The following is a 17,378-nucleotide window of genomic DNA, read 5'->3' as shown; positions in this document are numbered from 1 at the left end:
CTGGCCCTTGGCTGGCTTGACGAGACTCTGTGCCAACGTCAGGTGGCCACCCTGTTCCTGCTGTATCCTTTTCAAACAAGACTCCCAGGTGGGTTTCTCCGAGCCTGTTAGTGAAGAAGTACCAAATCCCAAGACTCCAGGATTGCTGTCCTAGATTGCTTGAGCCTGGGGAGATTCAGGAAAGGACTCTGCATATTGATGCAAACACAGCAAGGATGAGAAATTTCCTCTGTGCCCATGACCGAGGAACAGGACCAGATAAGCCTTCCCATGTGAGATCCATAAGCTGGTTGGAAGGTGAAGCAGTGGTTTTCAGGACACTGAGCACAGAGCAGCACAAAGGCTGATTCCCGAGAGATGGTGAACAAATGGGGAAGCCCAGGGATTGACAAAGATTTGCCACCCAGAGGGGTTCTAGAGAGCAGCAAAGCCCACCTGCTCTGGGGTCCAGCACACAGGGCTGACCTTTCCGGAGGGCCAAGGCAGCCAGAATTTGCTGGGCACAGTGTCAGGGAGACAAGCTGGGAGACGAGAACCTCATCCTCGGGACTGAGTACTGATCTGCCCCTGAGTACCCACAGGGAACTGGAACTGCCCAACACGGGGGCTCGGGGAAGGGTTAGGGAAGGGATGGGGAAGGAAAGCTCCAGCAAGAACAATGCCAGGTCACATGGGGCTGGGGCTCCCGTTCCACCCGCCAGAGTAAGAAAAACCCACAGAAAAATTCTGGCTTAGAAATGAGAAGAAATGTCAGTCACTGAAAACAGACCCAGAACCTGCAACGATGAGAGCGTTAGTGGCCAAGAATGTGGAGATATCTGCATCCAAGGGTCTGAAGGAGTGATTACATGTGTCCGACTGAGACATGAAATGCCACACAGATCCCCAGGGAGCTGAAACACTACAAGGTCTGGCATGAAAAGTAGTCCACGAAGGGATAGCGGCAGATGAGACAATGCAGAGAAAAGGCTTAGTGAACCCGAGGAAATGTCTGTAGACATAATCCAAAATCAAGGAGAGCGTCGGCAGGCCAGGAGCAGCTTCAGGAAACCTGATTTACATGCAATTGAGTCCCCGTCAGAGAGAGGACAGAACAAGGATAGAGAAAATAGTTGAAGAAACAGCAGCTGGAAAGCAATTCATGTTTGACAGAAACTACAAACCTACTGATCCATGAAGCTCAAGGAACCCCTTGAACAATAAACATGAGGGAAATCACACCAAGGAACGTCAGAATCAAACTATGTTGAGGCAGAGACTAAGGTGACTCTTCACAGTAGACATAATCTTCCTTGTTCCTTCTGCTAAGAACAGCTGAAAATCCTGCCCCTTATACATCAGTGTACATGAAACAGTTCTGAAAGTAGAGAAGACGGACTGGCTAGGAACCCTGGGACCGAGAAGAGGACAGAGCACTGAGTCGCTGGTATTTAATTACTCATTTATTTTGCATCGTTAGCCTGGACTGGGTACCAGGAAGCTGGGTCCTAGAAGCACCAACAGGCACAGATGAAAACCGCAACAAGACCCTGCTCCCTCTAACCAAAGAACCAGGAGGACCAGGAAGGACTGGCCCTGCAGATAGAAAACGTTAGGCAAAAAGTGCTCTACTCCAGCTAAATACAACAGGAAAACCTGTGACCTGTCCCCCATGCCATAGAAGATGAGAGGAGACCATAGACTTCCTCTCTCTATGGGTTTTAACATGGTGAACCAGCCCCTCCAGCCCACTGGGGTCTTGTCCAAGGGCTGAGCAGGACACCTTGCCGTCCCACCCCCAGTGTCAGCAAGAGGGAGTTCTCGTCTGCAGCCAAGACACCGCTCGCGGAGGTTTAAGGGAGAGTCTGAACCCCCATCCCCTCAGTATGGGTAGCTCCTGCCTGCCCCCAGAGTCAATGGGAGCCAGGTGGAGATCCTGAGCTTCCGCCAGTAGTGACCCCGGAGGTGGGGCCAACCTTCCCCCACCAGAGAGGCTTCGGAGGAGACCTACCAAAACACAGACTTAAATAAGACTGAGACTCTCACAAAGAAACATCCAGAACGTCCAGGTTTCAACCGAAAATCACTCATCATGCAAAGAACCATTAAGATCTCAACTCGAATGAGGAAGAACTGACAGCTGCTAACATGAAGAGGACACAGGAGTTAGAATCATCTAAAAAGGGTATTTACAAAGTCACCACAGAAATGCTTCAAAGAGAATTTCAATCATTTAAGACACGAGTGAAAAAATATGTATATAAAGTTTCAGCAAAGAAATAGAAAAGTTCAGAGCTGAAAGTTCTAGAACAAAAAAGTAGAAATTGTGAAACTGGAAATTAACAGAAATAAAAACCCTCAATGAGTTCAACAGTAGGAGGAAGAAAATAGGAGAAAGGCCCAGTGAGCTGGACATAGAAAAATGGAAAATACACAATTTGAATAAAAGAAAAACTGAGAGAAATTAAATTTAAAAAATCATCAGATTTTCAGGGGCATGGGGACTGTGACAAAGGATTTAGCATTTGTGTCTCAGGAGTCCAGGGAGGAGGGAAGAAAGACAGTGATGCTATGAGGTATTCAAATTAAAAATGGCTGGACATTTCCCAGATTTGTCAAAACACATAAATGTTCAGTTTCAATAAGCTGAGCATATCACAGCAAGATAGACCAACAAAGGATATCTCTAGGCCAAGACGTTTTCATTGGAGAATTCTACTAAGCGTTTAAAAAATTAATACCAGTTTTAGACAATCCATTCCAGAAAATTGAAGAGGATGGAACACTTCCCAGCTCACTTTCTGAAGCCAGTGTTGCTGATGCTAACGCCAAAGACAGTTAAAGAGAAATCAAAAATAAAAAAATAAAAATTGTAGACTAATATCCTAATATGAGCATAGATAAAAAATTGGTAACAAAATACTGTCAATAATTCTAAACAAAATACAATGATATATAAGAATATTATACACCATGATCAACGGAGGCTTATTCCAGGGATCAAACTGTTTGAACATCACACATGAACAAAAATATTTGAACATAAGTATTTGAACATCAGTAAAATCAATACACTATATTGATAGGCTCAAAAAAGTCACAATCATGTCAATTGATGCAGAAAATCATTTCACAAAGTTCAACATCTATTTAAGATATAAAAAAAACCTCCTCTCAGAAAATTAAGAATAGAAGAGAACTTTGTCAACTTGATAAAGAAAATTTACAACATGTCCTCCAAAGGAGATCTGCTTGATGGTGAAAGACAGAATGCTTTTCTCCTAAGACTGGAAATAAGCCCAAAATATCTTCTCTGTTCACTTACACTCAACATAGTGCTAGAAATGTTAACCAGTGCAAAATAATGCAATAAAAGAAAATAAAGACCGTGTAAGTTGGAAAGAAATAAACATAATGGCTGCTATTTACAGAGACATTGTATCTACCTAGAAACTCCAAAGAATACACACTCTCACACACACACACACACACACACACGCACACGCACACACACACACAGAGTCCACTTCTATTGACCGAGTCCATCAGTGTCACAGAATACAGGTTGACATATAAAAATCAGTTGTATTTCCATATACTAATGATGCATATGTGAAAAACAAAATAAATTAAAAATACGATGCCATTTACAATTATTAAAAAAATGAAACATTTAGGTGCAAATCTAACAAAACGTGTAAAGGGGATGTGGGTTGACATCTACAAAAATGCTAGTGAAAGAAAGCAAAGATCTGAATAAATAGGCATTCCGTGGTCACGGACTGAAGGTTTAACATCGTAAGGATGTCAATTCTCCCCTAAATTGATGTATTAGTTTAATCAAATTCCTACCAAAAGCCCAGAAAAATATTTTTGTAGATATACATATGCGTATCCAGAAATCTATACAGAAAGATGTAGGAATTAGAAAATGAAACCATTTGGAAAAAGAAAATAAAATGGGCAAATCACTCTGATTTCAAGATTTATGATCTACAGTAACTGACACGGCACAGGCTGGCAGGATGACAGACACACAGATCAAAGGAACAGAATGGAGAACCGAGGAGTAGCTCCATCCGAGGATCACCAAGTGATACGTGACCGAGGGGAACTAATGCGGAGGCAGCTGGCGATCGCCACAGAACAGGGAGAAGCCTCCACCTCACAGCTTATGTGGAGATCCACAGAAGTGGATCACAGATTCACACGCACAATGCAGAAACATAAAGCTTTTAAAAGATTCCAAAGAAGGAAATGCCTGAGATCCAGGGCAAGGTGAAGGCTTCTTAGAAATGATGTCAAACATGTGGCTCCAAAAGGAAAATGACGATGAGCGATTTTCATCCAAATTAAGAACTTCTGCTCTGTCTGCAGAGGATCCTGTGAAATGCATGAAAACACAAGCTACAGACTTGGGTGGGGGGGATATTTGTAAACCACACCACTGACCAAAGTCTAGCATCTAGAATTTATAAAGAACTCTCAAAATACAACATCACAAAATTCAAGTAGAAAATGGGCAAAGTCTTGAAGAGGCATTTCCTTGAGGGGCACACCCGGATGGTGAGCTACCAACGGGGAGCTACAAATCAGGACCAGGTGAGCCGTCGCTGCAGACTCATTGGAGCGGTTAGAGCAAAAGTAGGGCCAGCACCGAAAGGGGCAGAGATGTATAGCTCACTGAGGGAAAAACAACATGGCTCTTGTGCAAAGCATACGATGATTTCTCAAAGAATTCAACTGGCTCATCATTTGACCCAGCGGTTACACAGCCAGGTATTTTTTCCAGAGAAATGAAAACTCACGTCTGCATCAAACTTTTAAACAATTGTTCATAGCAATGATACTTGCAAAATCCAAACACTAGGAACAAATGAAGTGTTCCCACACTAGAAAGTGGTTAAAAGCTCAGTGTGGTACGTTCGTATCATGGAGCACTACTCAATCATAAACAACAATCAAACGTCAACACGTGCAGATGTTGTGTGAGTGTCAAGTCTTCAAGGGCATTGTGACGCACAAGAAAAGCTGGTCCCAAGAGGTGACATTCTGTATGATTCCACTTACATGACATTCTAGAAATGGCAAAATTGTAGATAAAAAGAGCAGACTAGTGGTTGTCCGGGATTAGGGATGGTGTGAGAAAGGAACGGCCATGTAACAGTGAATGTGTAGCTCAAGAGAGATGCTTGAGGTCAGGGAATGGTTCTGTGTCTTGGTGGCTCTATAATCCACAGGATGATAAAGTGACATGAAACTCCACATTTTACCAACGTCAGCTTCCCAGTTTTAAGACTGTGCTATAACTAGGTAGGATGTACCCGCTGGGGGGTTCTGAGTACATGTGACTTCTCTGAAATATCTTTACAACCTCTTGGGAGTCTGCAACCCTTTCAGAATAAATGTTTATGGACAGTGGCCAGATCAAAGCGGCACAGCGTGTACGTGGGGACAGATGAGGATGCGGACGCCCGTTCAGAAACCGTGTAAGTCAGTAGACACTCAAGCATCATCTTTAAAACATTGAATGGAAGAAAAACACCTCTGTCAATGTTTAACAAGTTTAACTACTTTCCCCAAAAATGGACTTTTACAGAGGAAAAACTGAAAGAATTCAGGACCGACAAACCCAAGCGACAAGAAATGTTAGAGGAAGTCCTTCAGACGCGCGAAGGTGGTAGAGAGGGAAATCCGTACCCACACGAAGGGATAAAACACGCCGGAAATGGGAGCCGCACGCAGAAATACTGACAGCATGCTTTCTTATTGTTTAAATCTCTCTTTTAAGATGTTGACTATTAGAAGCAAGAAGGGCCACAGTGTTAAGAGGTTTGTAACATTTGTAGAAGTGAAATATAGGACAAAAAATCTGGAAGGAGCAAGACGAAAGCGGGTTGCTGTGAGGCTCTTCTGCTCCAGGGGAACAGCCGCAGGTCGACCACGAGAAGACAAAATCACAGAATAACCATGAAGTGACGACTACAAGAAGACAGCAGTGAATTCCAGGTAAGAAGTCAACAAAAGAGATAAATGGAGTCGTAAAAATAATCAGTTAATCCAAAAGAAGGTAGCAAATGAGGAAAAAATTAATAAACAAACAAGACATTTAGAAAGCAAACAGCAAAGAGGCCAATTAAATCCCAACTCACCATAAACCCATCGACTGTGAGTGATCCGAACACGCCCATGAAAAGCCAGGGAAGAGTAGAAAAAGAAAGATACAACTTGATGCTGCCTACAAGAGATCAACTTTGTATTAAAAAACACAAACGGGTTAAAATGTGAAAGGATGACTACAGATAGACCATATTAACACTCATCAAAAGGAAGTTGGAGAAAATCTATTAGTATCGGACAAAGTAAATTTCAGAACAAAGACAGTTACTAGGGATAAATTAGTCTTTTCATAATGACGACGGTGTCACATCATTTAAGCGGACACAACCCTAAATATTTATGTGCCTGATAATACAGCTCCCAAAATCATAGAGTATAAACTGATAGAAAGAGAGGAGAAATGGGTACACAGTTAGAGCCAGAGATTTTAACATCATTTCTCCAGGAATTGATAAAACAAGAAGACAATATGTGTCAGGACATTAGGAATCTGAAAGACACCGTTGGTCAGTTTGATCTGATTCACATTTACAGAGCATTCTATGGAACAATGTCAGAATTCATTCTTTTTAAGTCTACAGGGAAAATTCAAAATGGCAGAATGTACTTGGGCAATAAAACAAGTTCCAATGAATGCAAAAGGGTTCGACTCACACGAAGGCTGTTCTCTATCCAAAGTAAGACTCTGTGCATGGAAAGGATGAAGATCTCTGGAAAAACCCCAAGTATTTGTGTACTAAATAACCATGGGTCAAACCAGAGATCAAAGGAGAGAATGAATGTTTTTAACTGTATGAAATAAAACCCAAACTTTCAAAACTTGTGGGCTATACCTAAAGCAAGGCTTGGAGCAACATTTATAGCATTAAACACTCCTATTAGAATAAAAGAAAGTTCTGCAATCGATGACCTCAGCTTCCACCTTAAGAAACGGGGGTGTGGGGGGGGGGAGCAAAGTAAAACCAGAATAAGCAGAAGAAAGGAAATCACAAAGACCACACAGAACTCAATGGGATGAAAAGTAGAAAACAAATGCAGTCAGTCAGTGAAACCAGAGCTCGTCCTTCGAGCACATCCGTCGGATTGATAAATGCCTGTCCAGGCTGACAAGGACAAGAGAGGGACAAAGATTGCTAGTATCGGGGATGAGAAAGGAGGCATCAGTGCTTACTAAACTGTGCACTTTATTTTTAAAAGATTTTATAGATTTGTTGGAGAGAGAGAAGGAGAGCAGGAGCAGGGGGAGGGGCGGAGGCAGAGGGAGAAGGAGACTCCCTGCTGCGCAGAGAGCCTGATGTGGGGCTCGATCCCAGGACCCTGAGATCATGACCTGAGCCGAAGGCAGAGGCTTTAACCCACTGAGCCACCCAGGCGCCCGTAGGGAGCTGCGTACTTTAAACTTGCAGTTCAGGGTGTGTCGAGGGCTGTTAGGGACAATGTCAAACTGAATCGGGACCAGCGTTCCCCACTGGGTGCCATGCCCCCAGGATCTGGGAGAGCTCCTGCAGGGGGGACGCTCCAGCCGTGTTTGATCAGTGAGCATCCGTGATGATACCACTAGGACACAGAAGTTAAAACGCTCGGCTCGGTGAGAACACGGGGAGTCTGTGTACAACCCCTCCCGGTCTCACTCCGAAATATCGCAGACCCCCTTGGCACCCTTCCTCCTGCCACCAGCTGGCGTGGGAGCCACGCCCCAGTTCAGCGGCAGCACTGCCGTTCCGCGGCCCCGCACCCACATACAGGCGTGTGAAGGGCAAGGGGCAGGACCTCACAAGCTGAAGGTTGAGGTCCGCCGAAGGGCGCCTTCCCAGGAGAGGGAAGCAGAGAACGGTGAGAGGAAGTCATCAGCGGAAACAGTGCTTGACCTCCAGCCAGCGCTCGAAAAGGCTTGGTGCGGTTACCGTGTCCAGCCTGCTGCCCGGATACCAGACGCTGAGGACTCCCAGCCCTCCGGTGCTTCTCCGGGACGGGCATGCACTTTGCCCCAGAACCCAGCATTGCCCCTGACACACAGCAGGATTGCTTGTTTCTACCCTCGAAGACCGCATACTTCTTTCTTGTAAGAAATTGGATTTGGATTAATTATTTCGAGTTGCTTCTAATTGTAGTTCTCTATCTGGAAATCAATGTATGGTTTTGGAGTTTTGCACTTGGCTCTGACCCCAGCCCCACGTAGGACCTGAATTTTAATTTGGCATTAATTGAAACAAATCGGGAGTGAGGGTGACCTGGAGGGAGTGTGTGTGTGTGTGTGTGTGTGTGTGGCAGGAGGCCTGTGTGTGGGTCTAGAGGGAGGTGACATCTGCATTTCTGCGTAGCTGTGCCCCCAGTGGTCCTGGAGCCGGTTGCTAAGAAATTTTGTCTTAGGAATTCTGACTTCAGGAGAGCTATTTTATGTTCCAGAATGTATGCCCTCCGTGAAGACAGTGAGGATGTCAGAGCCGGCACGGCCACCTGTGGGCCTGGGGACAGTCCCTGGAGCGCCCCGCTGCATCGTGAGGAAGACAGGCTCTCTGCCCCCACACGTGACCACGGACAGCCGACTCCGAGTTCCGTCACGCCGGCCTCACGCCCGTGGTTCCCGTCCATCAGTGCAGACGCTACGGGTCCTGCAAACTCCAGATAAATGAATTGATTTGATTATCAGACTGATTTTATTCTCTGTGCTCTAATGAAGAGCCCACATTATGCAAATGTGCATGATTACGACAGCAAGTTTTTTAATTGCAAATTCATTCCCCAAGCCCAAAATAAACTTTTGCCGTGCCAGGGGGCTGCTCTAACACAGGGCAGATAGGAAAACTCATTTCAGGAAGAATACATCCCAGGGAAAAAAATAATTAAGCTCCTTAGAATTAATTTGAGGTCCTTTCATATTTATCTTTTCTGACTCATTATTGAAAGTTAGAGGAACCAATCAATGTTATTTTACTGAACAGCGTTGAGAAAAAGCAAGGAAGGAAGGAAGGAAGAGGAGGGAGGGAGGGAGGGAGGGAAGGAAGGAAGGTAGGTGGGAGGGAGGGAGGAAGGAAAGACGTGAACTTGCTAATGGGAGGGAGCTACCATTTGTACTCGGGCTTCTTTGCACGTGGTGAGATGGGCAGCTGGTGGGGTCCTGGCTGACGGTCCTTGTCTGGGGACCCCAGAGCAAGCCGCCTCCCCTAGGCGGGTATCGCCTGGGTAAAGAAGCATTCCCGGGTAGGCGGACGCCCCTTCCAGCAGCCCTGAGGGAAAAGGAAGCAAAATCAAATCGGCCTATTAGTCGTGAGGTCGATCTAACGTGCAGGTGTTTCTCCTCCGCTGTGGGGGAACAGGGAGGAGGCGGAGCTGGAGACGGCGACCCCTAGCCAGCGGCCCGGACGCCGCACCGTCCTACTACACAGGTGGTCCACGTCCTTGCCGGTGCCGTTAGCAAGGTCCCTCTGTGTTCAGTGTCAGTCATCGTCCAACTGAGGCAAGGCCTCCCCTTTCGGGGCGAGACTTTGTCTGGGCTCCCGGGGGCAGTGAGACCTCAGGATGCCGGGATGGAGCCGAGCAGCCTCCTGTGGGGTCTGTGTCCAGACGCCTCTTCTCCGCCCACACTGCACATGGGCGCGCTTCTCAGACCCGCCTGCGCCCACAGGAGCTCACCTGGCCCTCGTGCCCCTGCATCCCGGGACCCTCATCTTCCGAGGGGCTCAGGCTCAGACCAGACTGACCGCAGGCTGAACAAGGAAGCAGGGCGTTTGTGGGGTCAGCTGCTAAATCAGTGGTCCCCGGGGGCCAGGAGCACAGAGAACGGGTGGAAATTCCGTCCCTGCTTCCTCCCTTTCAGGTTCCTAACCGTGGCTGGGTGGCAAGGTTGGGGTGGTGTGGGCTCCTGGGGAGGAAATCCATGCCTCGACCCCCTCAGCCACGTCTAAGTGAGGCTCCCAGTGTCTTGGCCTGCGTCGGACTGGCGCGACCACCGTCCCGGTCTGTAGCTGCTTGTGGCTCTGGCTCAGGTGACCCCTCGGACAGAGCTGCAATGACTTCACTGTCGCCGTAGGTGTGGCTGTGGCCGCAGCGACCGCCTCCGTCATCCGCAGGCTGCTGCTCTGGACACGGAGCTCTGGCCACCTGTGCTGGGGCGCTTTCCCGGAGGATTCACAGGCCACGCCGTCCCTCTCCTGTCCCTCGGTGGCTTTGGCGGGTGGGTGGCGGGCGGGACAGCTGAGTGGCACTGGCTCCCTCTCGCTGGAGCTGTCCCTAAGCGCCGGGAAGAAGCAGGCGGACTCCTCCGTTTGGGGCAGGCTGCCTTTCCCGCGCTTACGCTGAGGAGGTCGTCATCGTTTCTGCTGCTGCGACCGACCTGCTCGCTGAGCTGCGCGCACCTGGGCCCTGTCCTTGCCCCGAGTCGGCCTGATAGTTAATGAGTGCATGGGGTACGCGGACGCAGGTGCTCTGCAGCTCCAAAAAAGCCCGCCAGCTACGTCTCTGAAGATCGCTTGGGTCCGGTTAAACCCGTCAATGCTTCCTTCCCACTTGGAGCCGGAACAGAACCCATCCTCCCCAGGGTCCTTTCCCACGGAGGGGCTGGCGGGAAGCTCAGACTCGGCCCCCCTCCCTCTAGTTCCCGACCTTCTGCTCCCGCTATCCGGGGCTCCTTGCCGCTCCCCAGAGACCTGGGGACTGGCCCGTGCAGGACGGCGTGACCTCTGAATCCCCCACGTCCTAGGGCTGCCTCCCTGCCAGTCAGGCCAGAGAACCTTCCAGAGCTGAAGGGACCCTTGCCTCGCCCCCGACTCAGCCCCTCTGCTTCACGTAGCTTCATAGTGTGTGGCAGGGACCGAATTCATCCTGCGGATTTGTTCCCACATTGCCCGCTGCCTCGGGGGACAGGGCCCCGTCTCTCCAGCTCACGACTGCGTCCCGGTGCCCAGAGCACAGTCTGGGAGTGAGCCTCGGGATGCGGGCGCTGCTTCTCCCTCAGCCCCCCTGCAGAGCTCAGGCTTTCCCAGCTGGAGGGTCCCTCTGTGCTCCAGCAAGCCCGCGTGTGCCCCTGGCAGGGCTCAGGATCCTTCTGAAACCTGCATCCATCTTCCCGCTGGGCTCATCACCGTTCCGCCACATTTACCGCCCTGATACCCGGGCTTTGTCTTAGGATGCCACGTCCCTTTCCAGCCGGCCCGGTGCTGTTTCCCAGCCTCTCCACCTGCCCTCACTGGGTAACAAGCTGGTTTTCAGCTTAGAGAATCTTTGCTGCTTTTCGAGGTACCTTCCTCAGAGCACTAATTCCCCTCGACATGAAATTACATGTTTACTCTGTTGTGCATTTGCTCCCCACCGCCCCTGCCCACCCTGCTGGGGACGACAGCTCTGGGGGGAGCCTGGGGTCCTCCCTGCGGTATCCGTCGGGAGCAGGTGGCAGGCGGACTTTTGGGAGTGTCCGCTGAATGGGACAAAGAACGGACGGGCGGGTGGGGCCCGCATGGTGGGAACCCCCGTCTTGTCACACAAGGCGCGTCCCCATGCTCCCACAGCTTATGGCCCCGGGGAGGACACGCTTCCGCCTGGATGTGACAGGAGGCCTGTCCTCTCGCACAGCCACACTCTGCCCTCCAGGGGGCCCCTAATGGTGAGTGAGCGAGCGACAGACGCCTTCATTCTTCACACGGGGGAACCTGTCTTGAGCACCTCACTCAGCACTCAGATTCCGTCTCAGACCTTCCCTCAGACCTTCCGTCCAATCTCAGCGTTAGGAGTCCGCTGGCTGAGCTGGACAGACGCCCCCTGATCCTCACCCCCAGTGGGGTCACACCCCTGAAGTACGGGTGAGCCTGTGCCCTGCAGGGACTGAGGGCAGGCTCTGGTGACAGACAGCAGGAGACCAGGGCCCTGGGTCGACGGCCTGTGGGGAGCCGACTACTGCCAACAGCCAGAACCTCCCCAAGGAGCCTCAGGGGAGACCCCAGGGCATCGGACACTTGACGGCAGCCTCGCAAGGACCAGCTACACCATGCCCTGAGTGCAAAACAGGACCGTTAGAGAGGAAATATGTGTTGTTCTGGTCGTGGGAGTGCCTGGGTCAGTCTTTCCCAGCCAGGGTTCAGCCTAGAGTGGCCGGCTCTGTCCTGCTCGGGAACAGCCTCTCCTCCCTGGTCAGCAGCCCCTTGGTCACCATACCCTGGACCGCTGCAGACAGACATGTGCCCGTGTCCTTGGTGGCCGTGTGAGCTGCTGGGGCAGACACTCAGCAGCCCAGGGTGTAAAGATAGTGTCCCCGCTGCAGCCCCAGGCCCCCTCGGGGCCCCCCATACTGTACCCTCCCTGCCATCGGGTGTGCTGTCTGGAGGCCCCCAGGGAGCCTCCGTCTCACTCAGTCCTCGCCCGGTGCCTCTTCCCCGCCGGCCTGGGCATCGGGCACCCGGGCTCTCCTCTGTGTGTGTGGCCGTTTACAGGGCTGGGTTGGTGGTCCAGTCCATCCTGCACAGACAACGCCGTGGGATTACACAGGTTTTCACCTTCTTGTGTATTTTCTGGGTAACATTTTAATTCACAATTGTGCAGGGGAGAAAAGGGTCCAGGATATGTGTTCAAGCACTTTCTCAGAACTGCAGAAAATCTATACAGTGTCTTGTCTGAAAACAGGGAGATAAATCCAAAATTAAACAGCTAAAGCGCCAGACCCCACCGCGATCGCCCACCGTGGGTGGACCCAAACCTTCTGTTATTGATCCCACCTGTATTTGCATAGTCTCGTCCCGAAGCCTGCGGTGCGGCCGCAGCGCTAGTCAGCACGGTTGTCACCGTTTTGGACAGCATTTCCTGTATGACAGGCTCTCCAGGAGGGTAGATAGATCAGAGCATTGATTTTTCTTAAACCCCCATAACAATTTGGCACAATTCTGTAAATACACACTTTATAGACTTCCTGAAACTGCCCGGCGTTCTGTGGATTTATTGCCCGGTGCTGACCTAACCTCCCGTACTGGGGAATTACACCTGCCATCCGGCCCCCACTCAGAGCGCAGGGCCCCATCCCCACCGCTGCGCAGAGGGAACATGGGCATTTGTCCTTAACTCAGAACTGTCCCAGACGTATCGATCTCAGAACCAAATGTCAAATACCCCACTTTCCACAATAAATGTCTCTCTTGAAAGTTCCGTGTAAATTGAATTTTTATAAATCAAATTGTATTGTAAAGCCGGTAAGTGCTGTTTATGGGAAACTTGTTTGCCTTCCTTTACAAATGGGAGAAAACCATGCCAAGGATAAGGAAATTAGTTAACTTGATTTAAAAAAAAAATTCCTATTTAATCATTTTTACTTTAAAAAAATAATATCAGGTTTTTTTTTTTTTTAAAGGGGGATTACTTGTTCGCTGATTTCATGTTTGAAATGCTAATTAAGTGAACTTGAACCACAACCAGGAAATGTAGCCTCCTTACGCCCCACTGAAAGGTCTGGAGGAAGAGAAACCCCTTCCCGCCACCTGTCACTCATTTACCCCCCACGTACCGATGCTGCGGCTGCCGGTAGGGGGTTCCCATGGAGAATCAGTGCGTGGGTGCTCGGTCCTGAAGAGGGGCTCGCACACCTGCCTCATGGGGCTGCAGGGACCTGGGGTAGAAGTTTCCCAGAAAGAAGCTGTGTGTCATTTTTGATTTTGGAAAACACGATTGGCAGAAGTTCAGTTTGGTTTGTTGGAAGAACGTGGAGGAAAGAATCCGTAGAGGTGGGTCTGAGTTCTGAACGGGCGAGATCTGCCTCTGTGATCTCAGACATCAGTCCCACTGCGGGGGGCGGGGGGGCACTTACTGCTTTTTCTATGAAATTCATTACGTTTTCCCCTCATTTCAACAGACAATTACAGAGCATCTACTGTGCACCAGGAACTTGTGAGCTCCTGGGAATACAGAGGGGAGGGTACAGACGCCGTCCCTGCCTTGTGGAGGAAGAATGCTGCCGAGTAGAACAGGCCTGAGGAAACCAATCAGACAAGTAATGTTAGCGGCAGTCGGCGCGGAAGTCGGTGCGGGGGTAAGCGACTGTCGGAGGCGCGACTCCCTCGGGGGATCGAATCACAACTTACTTTTTCTCTCTCCTGCTCCTTTAATTGTCAGAAGGAGAGGGATGGTCCCCCCAGTAAAAACCAAGTCCGTGACTTTTCTGCTCCGTAGAAGGGATCTTTTCTTACATACAAAACAGAGTCTTGATTTAGAAACTCACACGGCGAGTCTGCAAGTCATTTATCACTGTTTGGAGCTGACATTTCCCTTCCCTGCATCCACCTTCCCCCCCCCCACCCTGTGCTAATGCTGCTAGCGGTTGGGACACTGGGAAGCCAGAAGCCATTCCCAGTATCTGACGGGAGATGGTGACACGGGTGTGTTGGTTTCCATCAGCAAAGGAGCCGTGCCCGGAAGAGAAGGCGAGGTGGTTGGGCTCCGTGCCATTCAGTTCTGAGGTAACTGTCCTTCGCCGAGACCCCTCCGTCTTCCGCACGGGACAGAGCAGCCGGACCCCCACCCCTACACGTTCAGGCCTCTGAGAATGACCCTGACCGTTCTCAGCAGTGGTGCGAGGGCTGTTGACTGCTCCCTCGATCTCGGAGCACGAGGAGAAATCCCAGCCTTTCGCTTACTTCCTGCCTCCAGAACGGCACCCACTCCCCAGTCTGGGGAGACGTGAGGGGTCGTGCCGGTTATCAGGAATATCTACTCTCACCAAGCCCCTGGGAGCACACTGTGAGGACATTGTCTGCATGAGCCAGGTCACCCCCAGAGTCCTAGGGGACTGCAATGGCCTCTGGCTTCCAAGGAAATTAACGTCACTTCGGAAACAGTGTCCAGTGCACAGAGAAAACCCAGCTCACCTCCCAGTGCCCAGTGCACTCTGTCCGGTTAACAGCTGCAGGGCCCCTGGAACAAGGCAGGGAGGAGAATCCAGGTGTGCACCTGGGAAGTATTTTAGGGCCCTCTGCCCAGGGACGTGACCTCCCGTTCACTCAGGGAGCTCTGAGTCTGCGATAGGGTCCAAGGCAGAAATGGAGCGAGACGGCCTGCCTCTGCATTGCGGCCTCTAACTGAAGGGTCTGCCCACCGGGATGTAGTGTTGCTTCCTGCTCTGTGTGCTGAGTGGTACTGGGTGAGTTTTCCAGATGAGCGTCCTAGAGACGTCATGATCAGCGGTCACCATGGAAGATGGGGAATAGTGGTCTCTGCGATGTCTCTCTCACCCGGATGTTGCCTTCGGTCTGTCCTTCTCAGGACTCCATCATCCCTAGTCCCTGGTGCTACCCCCACGAGGACTGCAAGCTGAACTTTTGAGAACACCGTTATCCTCCAACAAATGCATTTCTTCGCAAGCGTCTTCAGGGCTCTCAGGAAGGACCGAGGGGAAATGCAGAGCTCACACGCGGCAGTCCGGCAGTCCCGCAGTCCGGCACCCAGTAAGCTTGGTCTTGGTATTCCTTTTCCTACACCGTGCCGGGGAAGACACGCGTCTCCAGCAAATGTGGGTCATCCACAAACCAAGTTTCAATCGGTCCATCAATCAAGAACATTGTTAGGGACTCTTACGGCTTCTGGAGCGGACACATCAAGCCCGGGATCGCTGGTGAGTACATGGCGACTGGTAAGGTTGGCCTGATCCCAATTTGTCTCCCATTCTCTTTGCTCTGACACCCTTCAGATTCATTTCCACACATTTCCCTCACATTTCTGCTGGTGGAAATTAGCAAGTTCTCATGATTCTTTCATGCTGTAAACTACCTCCCGCAGGTCGGACGTGACACTTTCCCTTTAAGGATGGAGGCGGTGGACTCCGGTCGTGGGTGAAGAAGGAGGGAGGGTGGGCGTGGGGCGGACAGCCCCTCTCTCAGCTGGGGCACCGAGTCAGCCAGATTCCTCAGCCATGGGGAGAGGAATGGCTTCTGCTGGTCACGCAACCTTGGAGAGATGCAGGGGTTCAGGATTCTCAGCCCGATCAAAGTCCACCAGACGCACCCACTGTGAGTCTCAAAATCCCATGACTTCTTGGACCATCCTCCACACTCAAGACAGTCGGTGGGTGTATGAATTCTATAAGGCTGCAACCTGTGTGGTTATGTTCTGCACCTGATTTCCAATAAGCTCCTTACTGCAACAATGAAAAAAGAATTTGGGGGGCTGCCCTAGAATCTCTTTGCTTCTCCATGACTTCCATGGAGACATGATGGCCCTGAGTTTACCATTTTTATTCTAGAAGCTCTCCAGTGTGAAGAAGGAGAATTCTTCACTGTATCGGGTTTCCTGGGACAATGGCTGAGTGGAGAAGCCGCTTGGGGTAGCAGCCCCGAAGCCCTGGACTCCCCAGGTTCTACGTCATGATGTGGAGTAGACGTCTCCTTCAGGGATGCTCTAGCAAACTGCGGATTTGGTGTCTGACTGTCGGACTCCAATGAGCTCAGCATTGCACTTAAGACCAAGCACGTGACCAAGCCAATCCCAGGACCCCACCTTTGAGGATCTGCTTTCCAGGCTGGCACTGCTCCTGGTACCAGATGCCACAACAGCCAGGATCTATCAGGAAAATGCAACCTGCCCAGGCATTTCAGCAGATGGGATTTAATACAAGGAATCGGTTGCTCGGGTAGGAGAGGCTGAAAGCATGAGAAGAGGACGCTGTGGCAAGCCATAAATAACACAAGTTGAAAACAACAACCCATTCCTGGAGCTGGGGGACAGCAACACTGAGGCTGAGCTACCGGATCCTGGGAGCACTGAGGGGTGCATGGAGCCGGGGAACAGAGCGCGGAGGATGGCGTCTGCTTCAGGTCGAACAACTGTGCACCTGAGAGGGACCCTGTGCCCACTGCCCCCCTGCAGCCCTGCCCCCTACAGTGGAAGGTAACAGTTGCCTATCTGCTCCCCAGACATGTGGGTGCCGAGCTTGTCTGAGCCCGAGAGGGGAGAACAGAACCGAGCCTGGGTGACTGGCCAAGGGCAAACAACTCGCTCTCCAGAAAGAAGAAAGACAAGAGCTAAGTGAGTCCGGGGGATCTTGGAGCTGGGCAGTAGAGCTGAGGAAGCAGAGGGATTTGAAAGCAGAAGGCTGCTGGGACAGGAATGTGGGGACACCAGCAGAGAGGACATTTTGAAGGCACTTTGCAGTGAACTGAGAACACATTTGGGTCGAACTAAGATTGTTGTACTTTTTTTTTTTTTTCCTCCTGAGCCTCCGGTGCAGAGGGGCCCCACGTTCCGCTCACAGCCCCCGGTGCAGAAGGGCCCCACGTTCCGCTCACAGCCCCCGGTGCAGAGGGGCCCCACGT

Source organism: Lontra canadensis, unplaced genomic scaffold, assembly GCF_010015895.1.
Source record: "Lontra canadensis isolate GAN:19392208 unplaced genomic scaffold, GSC_riverotter_1.0 scaffold84, whole genome shotgun sequence".
NCBI classification, from domain to species: domain Eukaryota; kingdom Metazoa; phylum Chordata; class Mammalia; order Carnivora; family Mustelidae; genus Lontra; species Lontra canadensis.
This window is presented reverse-complemented; position numbering follows the sequence as displayed.